A 14,791-nucleotide genomic window follows, 5' to 3' on the forward strand; every position below is an offset into this window, starting at 1 on the left:
GGTTATGGAGAATCCCCTTTGTCTTGCCTCTTTCATCTTCCTTCTACGCTATATCTGTACAGTGCCAACCCCCTCCTCTTTCCAATGCAGGAATAGCCTACACATAGGCCTACTCTCTCTCTCTCTTTCTCTCTCTCTCTTCTCTCTCTCTCTCTCTCTCTCTCTCTCTCTCTCTCTGTGTATCTTTCTAGCGCAATGTCTGTGTTGCATGAGGCATGCAAAGCAGGGACTCAGATGTGTTTTCTGGACCATAATTTATTTATTCTCTCGGAGTAAGAGGCATTAGCATATGACTGTGCAGACTAGTGTTAACAGCCTTTAATTCAACACTCTCTACAGCCAGACAAAGGCACCCTGTGATAGTGCCACAGCTCTGAACCTCTCTCACACACATCTGCTTCCGCCCTCCGTCTGCCGCCTCTCACTGTCACCACACAAACACACATCACTCACTGTGTTCCCAGGGTTATTCAAGAGTCTATCTATACACAGTTAAACCAAGCAGCTTCTTTGTAACCAAACTGCTTTACAAGGAATCGATTCAAGTCAGCTTCATCAACAAGATTCAATATCTCAGTATTAAGTGTGTGATCCGTGTGTGCTGATTTTGAGAGTGTGAAATCATCTGCAACAATTTAAAAATGAATTGGGGATGAAAATCAATTGCTAGTGGGTGAAGATGACAGCATTTTGTGTCTTCTCACACCCTGCAAAACAGCCTCAGGCAAAATATTTCATTTTCTACATTTCATCATCTGTGTGTTGTATTTGGGACATTTTATGTAACAAACCATTCTGAAATACACAAAAATGTAAAAAGTTTAAGTGTGAAGTTAACCTCTCCCAAAGTCAAAATGTGCACCATGTGCTGAAAAGATTAGACACAGTGGTAAAGCTGTAACTGTTAGGGAATTTTCCATATTAAGGGTCAAGCATTGGCCTTGAGGTCACAGTAAGTCTTTACTTGAGAAGGCAACTGTCTGTGATGTTTTGGGAAATGCAGGAGTCACTTTGATAATGGTGGCACAGCATTCCTGTGCGTATAATAACGAACCAGTGGGCTAATTCCATTACTGTAGATACACTGAGTATGACCATTTATGGGCATAAAGTATTCATGGTAATATCTGTGAAGGCTTAAAGACTATCCACAGAGAACAGTTTCCCCAGAATCGTGATGGTATCATGCATCAGAAGGTGTACTGATAATACTTTGATTATCCTTGGCCAAGCTTCAATAAACATTTTTAGTGTAAGACATCCTGGGCTCCTGGGCACTTTCTCCACTGCTGAGGTTAACCACTGACAAACAAATTCTCCATAACAGTACACAATGTTATTTACGCAAAGACAAGTCAAACAGTGGAGTCTCTATTAAGGGCATTCATGCGTTGTCCCTAAATTATTCATTGCATGCCTAAAAAACAGCATCACTGATAGAGTTTAGTGGTAGACTGCCAATGTAAACCAATAAAAAAATGCAGTGAATGCCAACAGGGAAATAGTTTCAGAAAAACACAAATCTCTGTGTTTTAAATCAAAGATTGGTGTATAAAAATAAACAGCTCAAAGCCTGTAGAATTAGCAAGCATGTAATTCAATACAATTAATGATAACCAACATTTAATATCTATGGAAGCAGAGAACAGCTGTGTTTGCAGTTATTTCTTTTGAATTCTGTCACGAGTTAATTATCATGTTATCTTGAGAAAGTTAGCTTTGTTAAGATAATTAACCGGTTATCACAATAAAACAAAAGGTTGTTTCCTCTTATAATGTTTATCAGAGATCAGTAGTGCCATCCCAGCATGCACAGATGGCATCTTGACAACTGATTTAAGCTGAAAAGGCCAGATCAAGGAGTACTCATCATTACTAACAGAACTGTTATAAATGAGATCTGTGTCATGGCCAAATGGCAGGTTGATTTACTCCTGGTTATAATACGATGTGATGTTTCATGTAAGAGGAACAAACAATACCTTTTACAAATTTTCATTTTATTAGACTTAATAAGAGAAGAAAAAGTGTAGTGGAAAGAGGGAATAAGAACCAACTATCAGCTATCCATGTGAAGGAGATACAGAGACAAGAGGACAGGAATAAACAAATGAGAAATAGCTCTATCTGTGAAACATTTCAAGAGAAATGATCTCATTATCTCGAAAAATTGGCATTTTGTTTTTTCAAGATAACAAAATAAAAAAAAACTTGTGATCTCAAGACAGCGGTATTTAAAAAAGAAAATTGCAAGCACATCCATTCTCAGCTTCCGTAAATTTCTTTAAAAGCAAAGCTAGGCTCCTTACTGACACATATGAAGATTACAAACTCACTTTAATAACTATATTTGTCTGTATTACAACTAAAAGGTTGACTGCATCTTTTGTTGTGTCTGTAATGTTTGCACTGTACAATGCAAAATGTACAAATATGGTGACACAAATCTGGAATAATTGATTCTAATCAATGAGCTCTCAATATATCACTCCCAAAATACATTTCACAAATACAACATATGCTGTGCCGATAATTGGCACTGACAATAAGCTTTACATTTTTTTAAAAAAAGGCTAAGTAACAGAAAACCCAGGTTAACAGGTTATATGAGGACCTACAGCATCAAAACCTACTGCAGCTGCTTTACTGAAAACACAATAAAACATTGATTGCATGCTCTAATGGTATGTCCCTTCAAAAATGTCAAGTCACAGAGTTTTTGAATTAAACAAAAAGAATGGACAACACTAAAACAAATCAGCCTGCATAATAATCCAAATAGATCAATCTATCACACTGTGTTTGTCCCACCATGTCACAGACCACCAGTGATGTCTGAAATAAAATGGAAGAATGGGAAATCAAGCAGACTATGCTTTTTTAAAGAATGTTAAGAATGTTGTATGAAGGCCGATTCATGTTGTACATTTAGATTTTATCATGGGAACTTATTATCTAATAGAGAAGTTTGTTACTCTGCTCTGTAATAATACAAATAACTAATTAGATTGTATTTTACCTAAGTGGGAAACACAGTTAGATGTCCCACCTGACACAGCTCAAATGCTGTTTCTTCTGCAAGTTATGGAATCATAGTTTTACAGCACAGTAAAAAATCAATTTAAAAAAAAAATGTTGGTTTACCCCCAACTAACCAAGTTTTTGTGCCACGTCCCAGGAGATCCAAGTTCTGTGGTTTATATTGGAATGAAAGGATGAACAACCAAAGCGTGAGAATAATAAAACAACACACTTTTAATTAAAATGTTTTTGGGAAGCAAGAAAACATCTTGCCTGAGGCACTGATTCCCTACCTACCCTGATGTCTATGTGGAGTTGGGTGCAGTGAAAGCAGAATACTTTCATTAAGCGTGATTGTTACAAACAGAAATTACTAAACTACTAAACTGGTAGTGAGATCAAAGTAGACAACAGTAAATTAAGTGTAACTGACCGTTAGAGAGTTTCTGCAGTTAATGGTGTGTGACATGCATATCAGCTGGTGTGATGAAAGTGGAGGTAAATGGAAAAAGCCACTCCACTGAGAAACAGGTGTATACACAGCAGCTTCTTTAATATTTGATGCTGGAGGACGGACTTTGAAGTTTGGCTTGGGTCACAACAAGAGTTAGACACAAGAAGGGGGTTCATTTTTGTGAAAACAAAAGTATATTCTCCGTCCTGCTGGATTTAGGAAACAGAACGCTTTCTTATCCATTTCTTCCCTCTGGCTTTACAGGCATTACAGGATTAAACAGCAAATGATAAGATCCTCTTGACAAATTTAATTTTTCCAGGCCAGAATTTGTACAGTTTTCCCAGAGGCATTTTATTGTTGGTAACAGGAGGCCAGCAGTATCAGTAATTATAATAATGGCCCTGGCACAGAAGACACACACTGATGTGAAAATGGATCTCTGGCTTGTGTCTGCCTGTCTTAATCAGTCTGGCTGAATCGCAGCTGCAGAGCACACAACCTTAGTAATATAGGAACCTGATCAGACATGCGAGACATGCGCCAACTGGTGAGTGACATTAACAGTACCAGCCAAAAGTTTGGACACATTTTCTCATTAAAGTGAATAGGAAGGTGTGTCCAAACTTTTGACTGGTACTGTACTGTGAGTGTGTTTATGAATATTTGTATGTTTTGATTACTCAGATCAACCAAACCCACATTTTACTACACAGAAGCCTCAGTTTCTCAAGCCTAAACAAACATTATGCATATTTTTCTGGTGTTTCAAACTTGCTGCTTAATTTCTTCCTTACACTTTTTTGCACAGCCTGGAGGACAACAAGCTGTTCCTCCTCCTAAAACTGTGATTCATTACCGCCATTTTCATCCAAAGCTTAACAGATATTAAAACTAGCGGTGCTTGTGCAGATGTTCTCAAATTATTTAGTTGAACAAGTGACTCATCCTGTCAAAACATTTTTGTGAACAATTTACCATTGTAATAGAAAATATGGGCATTGTTCACTGTTTTATCACATGTGTGACAGATGTGTGTATGTAGTGACTGACAACATGTCCATGATATGAAGAACAAAGTGGAGCTTGTGCCTGGTTTCCGATATTTACAACTGTAAACCCTAACCCTAACCTAGCCACAAAAACCCGATGAATACATTGTGATCAGGAGAAATTTCCTAGGAACCAAAAATATGCACCATTAACATCAATCATTCAAGAAAAAAATGGTATTTCTCTGCCACAGCCTTGTCAAACTCTTATGACGTATTCAGCCTTGAAAATGTACACTTTGAAGGAGGCAATTAGGACACAGCTCAAGGAGTGAGTCACTGACTGCATCCGCATTACGTCACATCATACACAGGAGCATGCCGCACTTCAGAGACACTGGCGAGCCAAGGGATCCTGTCAGCAATAAATTGTTGTAAGCTAAATAATCCCTGTCTCCACTAGGCTTCCCAGGGTAGATAGTATTTATAAATGCTCACCTCTTTAATTACACATTAAAACAAACAGTTCATTATCAGAGGAATGGATGGCCGGCAACTGATATCAGACGGTGCAACATCTTTTGAGTGAATCCAACTTAATGTTAGATATAATAGGTTTTGGAAGCTCGCCAAGCTTCACTCTACACATTTCTGAGATACTTAAAAACCTCATGCAAGAGCTTTGAAAGTGTGAAGACACCATCATCCCATGAAAACAACACTATGCAAATGCATTTCCAGCAGTGGATATCCTGGAAACTTTACTCATTGTAAAGAAAAATGTAAAAACATGCAACTTAATGGGCAAGCAAGCTATTTCTCCCTCATCTCACTCAGGAAAGAGATGAATGAAACAGAAGGACAAATGCTTTCAAGCCTTTTAAAACTGTAATTGCATTGCATATTAAAACAACTTCTGAGAGTCTACTTAAGAATCCACTTCTAAATCTCAGTCACAATCACATAACATTTGATTGTTCAATTCATACTAATTTGAAATTGGGTTATGTTAGGGAAAAATTGATTACACATATGGACTGACTGATTACACTCCACTTCCAGCCAGGAACAGCCTACAGAAGCCTTCTATAGTGTGAATCAGCAGGAGTCTGACATCCCAGCTATAATTCAGCAGATGATATCATGGATGGAGACCTTGAAATTTTTCTTTATGCAAAATACCTATCTAAAAGCAGTGGTGGGTGGCTAAAATAAAGAAAAAAATACCAGTCTTTGAAGGTTGCTTTGAAGCATTTTGTATAAACAGTGACATCTTTATTTTAAGGGGGTTTTACATCTTAGAGAGAGAAAGAAAGGCAGAAACAGAGAGGTGTGTGTGAGTGTGAGTAAAAAATCTCACAGCTTCAGAGATGCAGAGTGAGAGACTATGTGCAAGCTTTTGCATGGAAAGAATGAAAAGTGCATGAGCATATTGGCTTTTGTCCAATATTGATTGAATCTGATGTGCACACGCTCTAGATTCCCATTAATATGAGTAACAAAGTCTTTGCTGGTTACAATGAATTGTGGAGAATTTGAATTTATAATTGTGTCACATTTTTAGGGACCACTATTTGTAACTACTGTAATAGTGTCACATGAAGCTAATAAAAAAATATGTGCATCTAAGACTGAATGTGTGTGTTGGTTTCTGGTTTCAAACTACTGTATAGCACAGTGTGAAAGAATCAGCAAGTGTGAAAATACACACACACTGATATGCACACACACAGAGTGAGGAGAGACCTTGTATCAACATAAATCCCTGTATCTCATCTCTCAGTGCCCAACAGAGGGCATGCATAAAACATGATTTGGATTAGAAAATGTCACGCTGGATGAAACAGTGCCCCAGTGTCCCACAGAGGCAACTAGATGGACTGCTTCAATACACCAAAGTTCCTCTGCATCCTCTTTTCCAAAGTGCTGTTTTATGTGGGTATAGTATGCTACTGCAATGAGAACAGCTTGCAATGCACATTTTCTGGATACATTTCTGCTTTTGATATCACTACATGACACTGAAATGTCGTGACATGCCATACACTAGTTGCAAATTCTGCAGTTAATATTCATGATAATGATAACAGCTAGCTAAGAACACTCACAAATTCACTATATCAATAAAATCCCATATGTGATTTTTTGATTACTTGTGATTTTTTTTCATGTAACCAGTTCTACTAATCTCAATATTTTCGTCTTCTTCTTCAATTTTCATTTAAAAAAGTTAAAAGAAATCGAAGAATCACGGTATCTTCCCTTAAATAGTTTCAAAGATTTTTTAAATCTGTAAATACAGATTATATTAATTATTTAAAGCCTGGATTATAGCATATTAATAAATCCTGACTGAAAGACATTACAGTCTAATGTCATGAAACAAGCAGAGATGTTTTACAGATCTGTGACAGACACAGCACTAACAAAAAAAGCATGGCTGCAAGCTGAAGCTCGCCAACAGAGAAAGGTATTTGCTCAATATTATGTAAACATCGCCTAACAAATATGTAGCCATCTAAATCAATCTCTGCGTGCGACCTAAACTGATGACTATATGTCTTGAGCTTTGCTAAATTGGTATTTATGGCAGGCTTTCCATTTGGAAGCCACTTGTATCCGGGGCAACAGACAAAGATGCACAGCTTAGCATAATAAGAAGCGCAAACCTCAGTATGGACCTATGACTCATCTCCCACAATTTCCCTCTGTATATACAGATGTGTTTACATCTCTAAAAAGCCAAATTATGTCTTAAAATCAGGTATTTACAAGCAGTGAAATATGTAGTCCTTTGGTTGTTCATGGTTCATGTTATGGCTGTTAAAAGTACACACCTTGGTTTTGTTTGAGTTCCTCTTCTCTAACTTTTGATGTGTTGCTGCAAACTATGATTTTGCTCATAACAAAATCAGGAAGTCAATCTTTATGGGGCAGTTCATCTTTGGAAACACCAAATTATTATTTTTTACATTATTTGGTGTTGCATCACAGTGTGCACTACAAATATGATCAGAAATAATGTAAACTTGGTGTTTGCGAAAGATTCAATTCTTCAGCTTGAAGAATTTCAGGCACTGGTATACTGTACCACGACCCATATCTCAGAACAGTGAAGACTGAAAGTATTCCGAAGGCAAGTTAAGGACATTTGATTTATTCACATACAGTTAATATAGTATATCCATCATTTTATATTCCTCCAGTAAGCTGTTGGGTGTTCATTCTGCTATATAATTTGGGCACTGTTTATAGTATTCTCAAGAGAAAAGGGAGTACTCCTTCTATAAAACCACATTTAAAACTACATTTCACACGTACATTTTCATTATGTCGTGTGGGCGTTACCATACCGTAAAAAGTAAAACAATCAGAAGCATCATTTGTTCTTTCAAAGGTTAATGACTTGTCTTTGGTTCAAACAGGAGATAAGAACAGCATCCCACACATACTGACGCACACAGATTGTACTTCACACCCTGCTGACAGAAAGACAGCAGAGAAGCAGAGATGTTAAATGAGAGTGTCGTCTTGTCAGGTGCTGTACGCTGTATCAGTTCTGTGTCTATCTTTAGAGGATCATACAGTAGAATAGAATAGAGTAGACAGTAGAATCTTTATTATCATTGTCACAAGTACAACGAAATTTTAAAGTGCTCACCAGTCAGTGCATCATTCATTCATAATAAAAAATAAATATAAAAATAAAAATAGAACGACAGAACAATAGAAATAAATAAAAATGAAAGAAAAAGATAATCAATAATAAATACTATACATAAAAACAGCCCAAGTACATCCTGTCATTGCACAACCCTATTCTAGTCCGTTGTAAACAGTGTTAATTAGCAGCGTCGAGTGTAGTGATAGCTGTAGGATAAAAGCTGTGTTTGAATCTGTTTGTCCTTGTTTTAACTGATCTGAAACGTCTGCCTGATGGCAACAGTTCAAACAGATAGTGTCCAGGGTGAGAAGAGTCCTTTATAATGTTCTGCGCTTTTTTGATGCAACGGGAACTGTGTAGTTGTTCCAGTAGACATGTGACTCATTTTTACTAATCTGTTTCTGGTCATATTTAGTTCCCCAGTATCTATCTTCTATCTGAGTTTTAACTTAAGCTTTTAAATGCCACACACTCATGGCCATCATCTATATTTTCGGAAATGTCCCTTTAATTTAGATACAATGAATCATATGAACAAACTGCTGTAGATAAAAGCAGGAAATGATGATGATGCCAAAAATAAAATAAAATAGGACTGTAACCTTAAATGACACTGTGTTTTTGGCCCTCCTCCTTCTCATCATACACACTCAATCAGACAATTGACTATGAAGTCATGTTCAACTGAAGTGCCTTCTATGAAACTGTTATTCTGAATCTAGGATAATTTCATGGATGAGAGAGCAGTGCTAATGAATGTTTTTAAGTCCATGGACATAAGCAGAGATGGAGGTAGCATTGCATCCTAACCCAGCATCTCTGAGCGAAGGAGGCAGCAGCAGCGGCTGATGTCTGTGTCATGCTGCCTCCTCTGGCACACACTCGCTCTTGTGGCCATAGCAACAGCGGAGACTAATTACCATTTAAAAGCTCACTGGTAGGCTATTTAACTGTAATATGTGCCTTAAGAAAAGACACACATGCAAGGTGTTGACACACAACACATCACCACCTTTCCAGTTTCCATAGTTGTGATTAATTAACATCTGGCTTTGCCTGCGGCTGACAGCAACATCACCGTGGTGCTGTTTTTAGTGGCAGTGTTTATTCTACTTGACCAACAGGGGGACTCATGGACCATTGATAGAAATGTGTAGGGACATCTCATGGACACATGGAGGTGCTGTAGAACAGCTCAAGCATCACATTTCAAGCTTCACAATTGCAGCTTTACAGTTTCTGGGAAGGCAGGGGAATCCACAGTTACTGGAAACACACACTTAACTGCACCTAAATTGTATGGAAAAGAAACTTGCTAGACACTCCTTATGTGTCTTATTTCTGTATTTGTGAAGTTGGTATGGTAAATTATGAGTATTTTAAAGTAATAATGTACTTAGATTTACAAAGATGTCTTTAAGTTTAGAGTGGTGGACCGGCAGAAAATGTGTGAAAGATAAATGGCATACACGTTTTTTTTAACACCAAGAAATATGGAGCATGGCCAGATCCACATGTTTTATCTGCCTAGTCATGCAGTGGCTATGACAAATATTGTATTCGCTGAATCATTTCAGAACAGTCTACTCTGTATTTTGGGACTTTGCTTACCAAACTATATAGTGAGATGTTCATTAAATGTCTAAGAATAAGAGACAAAAGAAGATAAATTGTCTTAAAAATACAAATATCAAAAAACTCCTTACTATGCAACATCGGTGTGTGTGCCATGTATATCATGTGTCTGTGCATGTTTAAATGTTTAAATGTGCTTGATCTTGCTATTCATTAAGATACCTTATACTGGCACTATTTACTTCAGAAGGAATAGAGGGGAGAATCAAATGGGATTCACACGTATTTGTAGCTTCTAAGACAGAGAGGCAGCGGTTCGGATCTTTACAAGGCCTAGGCAGGCAAACAACAAAATACTTCCTCATATAAGGTAATTGATCCAATGGGGATGGTGGATACTTACAAAAAATCTAAATTAATATATAATTAATGATTGTATGACAGCATTCATTCATTCATATGGCTAGTTTCCAAACTTTTCCAAACCATGTCTGTGTGCTCAGCCTCTGTTTAAGTCTTTAAAGAGAACCAGCTGCTCTCTTCATGTTTAACAGATCAGTGGAATCCTTAAACAATCTATTAATCATAAGGTATTATAGTTTATGCTCCCCAAAGATCATCAGTAATACGCAAGATTAAATCTTTTTTTTTCTTTGAAGGTCTGTTCAAATAAAAAGGTTTAAAACTGATATTTGCACAGCTAGTCTAGAGGAAGACTGATGATCAAAATTATAATTGATAAACATGTTTGTGTCAAATACATAACATCAACATGCATGTCATTTGTAGTATGTATATTAACAAATAGCTTTTGAAGCCAATGTCCAGTGATACAGTTTGTAAGTTAAAACAAATATATTGAATATGTTAGTTTAGTATTAAATAAATAGTACAAATTAAATTATCAATAAACACAGTGCAGTGTCTTTTATGTGATTGGCTGTTGCTTTTGTGTGAGTAACTGGTTCTGCCTAATCTGTCTTGATTGACAAACAAAAACTATGATCAGCAGTGGCATAACATAAAACTCTTGAAACATTGTGTTGTGACAGACTTTGGAAAAAAGACATGTTGACATTTAAAAAAAAACTGCTGGAAGAAAAACTACCTGCAATAAAAGGAAACAGGATGAAATAACATTTTCTAAGAAATAAGCTAATTTTAAAATTGTGGGAGGGGGTTATTTCACAATTTAATATATATATATTGTTGCATTGGATTATATCTAATATCTTTTTTTTATTATTCTGAATATCATTTAACCTCAAAAGCCCCCACAACTCAAATGCATGATCTCAGACTAAATACTGTACACAGTGTACTTAGGCTAACTAATAAGAACAGTTTATCAATAAGTAGTTTTTTCTCCTTGTCGCTGCACATTATCAATATTCTTAAATCAAAATAATGGATCGATATATTCAACATGGAGCAGCAGCAAAGACTAAACTCCCACAGAATGATCTTTCAGACACAGCCGGACAACTGTCTCTCTCTTCCATGTGATGAGGGGACAGAGCTAGATTGCATGTGTTCACACTTAAAGCCTGCTCATGAAGATACATAATTACACACTCCACACACAGTCTTATATCTCAAAAACTTAATTCCACTTCTCAATTTTACACCATGATGTTTCACCATAGCAACCATCTCCAGAGGCATATCCCACACACATGCACCACTGGTACAGAGATATGGAGGAGAGCCGAATAAAATAATTTACATATTTTACATTTATACGTTTTTTAATTTATACATTATATTTAAAAAATCTCTTAACAATCCTATTAAAGCAAATATTTAAAAAAAAAGGGTAAACCTGACAGTAAAAAGATTAAAGACATTCTATGAGCCTCTAAAAACTCATTTTAAGGAAGGATTTGAAAGAGGGTACATTTATGATTCATCAGAGATTTTAGAAAATATTAGCTGACAAACTAAGGCTGTGTATTTGCTCATCTGTCATGTATATTACATAAGAGAACAAACAATGATAGTCCACTAATAATGCACAGAGAAGGATTTTCCTAGGCACAGGGTTAGAGATTAAATGGATTAGTTAAGAACATTGATGGAGAGCAAAAAGGGAAGAAAACAGTCCAAGAGAGAAGGAGATGAGTTAATTCATTAGCAGCACATGAAATAGATGAGGGAAGGAAAATGGTCTTGCTATAATTATTTCCATCACCTTACTTGGTGCCAGCAGTCCATAGAGACTCCAGAGTGTCAAACCTCTCTCCTGGTGATCTGCTTCAGTGTGATTTCTTTTCATGTTTGGATCACGTTTCAATATCTCCTCATCTACCAAACACAATCTGAAATAATGGAATGTAGGCCTTGAACATTGATTTCTCATTTTGAATGCATTTTGTGAGCTGACGCTAACAACAAACTGTGCTGAAATGCTGTGTTCAAAAGCATTATGTTCAAAATAATCAATGAATTGTAGATAATAAAATAATATAGATAGTAAAATGATGCATTCATTTAAGAAGGAATTATTTTAAAAGAAAATGTCCTGAAAGAATGGGTATTAAAAAACACTATTTTCTTTTATCTTTCCTTTTTTTATGTCCAAAAATATCTTTAAGATAATGAATCTAAACAATCTTGCAAAGTTATTGATGCATTTTAAAACATAGCCCTACACGAACCCACTACACTAAACTGCTCTAATGTTTGACATGATTAGCAAACCAACATTATCATTAATTTGGAGTCCTGTTGGCCACCTGGGTGCAGCACATGTTTGAGTAAGAATGAAACTGAATACAACTGTTGATGGAGTGCCACACACAGAGATAATTAATATTATACAACGATTGCCTTTCACACATTGAATTTTTAATATGGAATTCAATCTCAGTCCTTAGTAAATGTCACAGAGAGGTGCAGCCTTTCATTTAACCAATGTATTACTCCTATATAGCAGTACCATTCTGCAATATGTGCCATCACTTGTGGGGTTTTTTTGCTAGTGCAGCCATCTACAGGCCAAGGGCACAGCTGGGTTGTCATGCCGATCCAGACTCCTGTTCCAAAGGCACACCTGCTGCTGAAAGGGTAACTCGACATAAATCCATTTTGATGTGAAGGAGAACTAACAACCTCTTTTGTTTTAATAAGACAGCAAAGGCATAAAAAGTGAGGAGGCTACTGTACATTGTCATGGCACTTGTATAGTGATTATGAAAAATGAACAGATTGAACAAATTGAGGATTAGTTTTGGTCAGAAATGCCAGGATGACAAAGATTACTTTCAGTGATGGCATTTTATGATACTCCACAAAAAAACCTTGATTTCTCATCAGTCAGTGCAGATTCCATGATGAAGTTAAACACTGAGACCTGGAGGGTGCATTAGTTCCAACTGTCAGGCTGTATTTGAATTTGTATGGCATTTAACCTTCAGACATGTTTTATTACATACAGTAAAAAAAAACTGTGTCTATTAGTTAAAAAGTAGATTCCTTTCTTCTCTATGAATAATAAGGTGGTAAGTAGCCCAATGCCTCCCTGCACAAGCTGGGAACCAATGTAATATTTAGAGATTAACAATAAGGTATGATTAAATATTTCTTTTCACATTAGATACAGACCACTGTAGAAATTCATGAATGTTTGTGAAACTGCACCACACAAACACCTCCACACACATCTGCAGCACACTCTTGCTCTTCAAAGATTGTCTTTTCAAACACGTCAGGGTAAAGATAATCATCAAGTGTCACTGGAAGACACTTAAGAAGCTCCTGGACTGTGTAGCTGCGTTTTCATCTGCATCTAAAATGTATGACATTTATCCACAATATTAAGAGAAAGAAAAGTGAAAAACATAACTATAACTTAGTCTAACTAATGTTAGATATTCCCTGAAACCAAAGATTGACTATTTTACAACTGTTTACTAAGTAATATGTCTGTGTTTAACAAACTATAAACATCACAAGTTCTGCAAAATGATGTAATCAATCCCCATCAGGGGTTAAATCTGACTAACAGTTTATATACAGTGATGATAAGACTAATGTCGCCACAATAGAGTGGTTATTTTAATTTTTTTTGATGATTTAGGGATAGGTTTAATGATGGTCTTATACCAATGAGAAGGGAATAATGTTTCCATTAAAACAAACTCAGACAGGACTTTAAATATCTGGTGACTTTGGATTTAGCTTTCCTAAATTTACTCTCCTCAATCATTTTTTAATCTCCTTACAAAGAGTGTGATCAGTCTGCATGTATACAACGTATACTCAGCAACACTGTCGGTTTCTGGAATTAGGACCCATCCAGGAAACTATCCACAAGAACTCTCAATTTGCCAGTTCATCTAACGTCAGGCAAATTTACTTTCCAAGTCTGCCAGCATTGCCACAGCGCAGCAGACAGTAACCACTTCCTCACATCAACAGAAAGCCAAAACACAAAGGAAGACGTTAGAGAGTTAGATTTTTCACCTTTTGCACCTGATGTCAGTCCCCACTTGTCAGCAGCATTATAAGACAGGCAGCTTCAACTACAGAGTCAGCTCACTTCGCTTTCTCCCCAGACGATGCGATTGTTTTCCTGTTTTTCTGCAGAAACAGGGCTGGACTGACAGGCTGTCTGCCTCTCTGCCATAGCACCCTCTAAAACACCTTCTGATCTCCACCTGAAAGATCTTTGCACTAAATCTCAGTGGATCCTAAAGCACTCAAACTATTTCCCTTCTTTCAGTTCACTACACTCTCCTCTAACTCTCCACCATTTTCAGGAGAGTATGACAAGAATTTGTGAAGTAAATTGATAAAAAATAATTATTTGTATAATTGAACCTGCTCTGTCAGGCTGTATTTCTGTGCTGCTCTGGCCTTATGTTTGTTAGCTTAAATCACTTGGTTGTTGTAATAATTCTGAATCAACACTCAGTTGCAGTGCAGGACTTCATCTAAAAAATGAGGTGCTTACAATTTTCTGGTTGTAAAGAATTATGTTTTTTTGCAACAGATAATCATATGTTTAGGTAGACTATGCTATGTGCTGTATGGTAGACTTGTTTGTTGACATATCTGCTTGTTATTTGCTGTTTTGACATGTTA

Source organism: Scomber japonicus, chromosome 1 (assembly GCF_027409825.1).
Source record: "Scomber japonicus isolate fScoJap1 chromosome 1, fScoJap1.pri, whole genome shotgun sequence".
NCBI classification, from domain to species: Eukaryota; Metazoa; Chordata; class Actinopteri; order Scombriformes; family Scombridae; genus Scomber; species Scomber japonicus.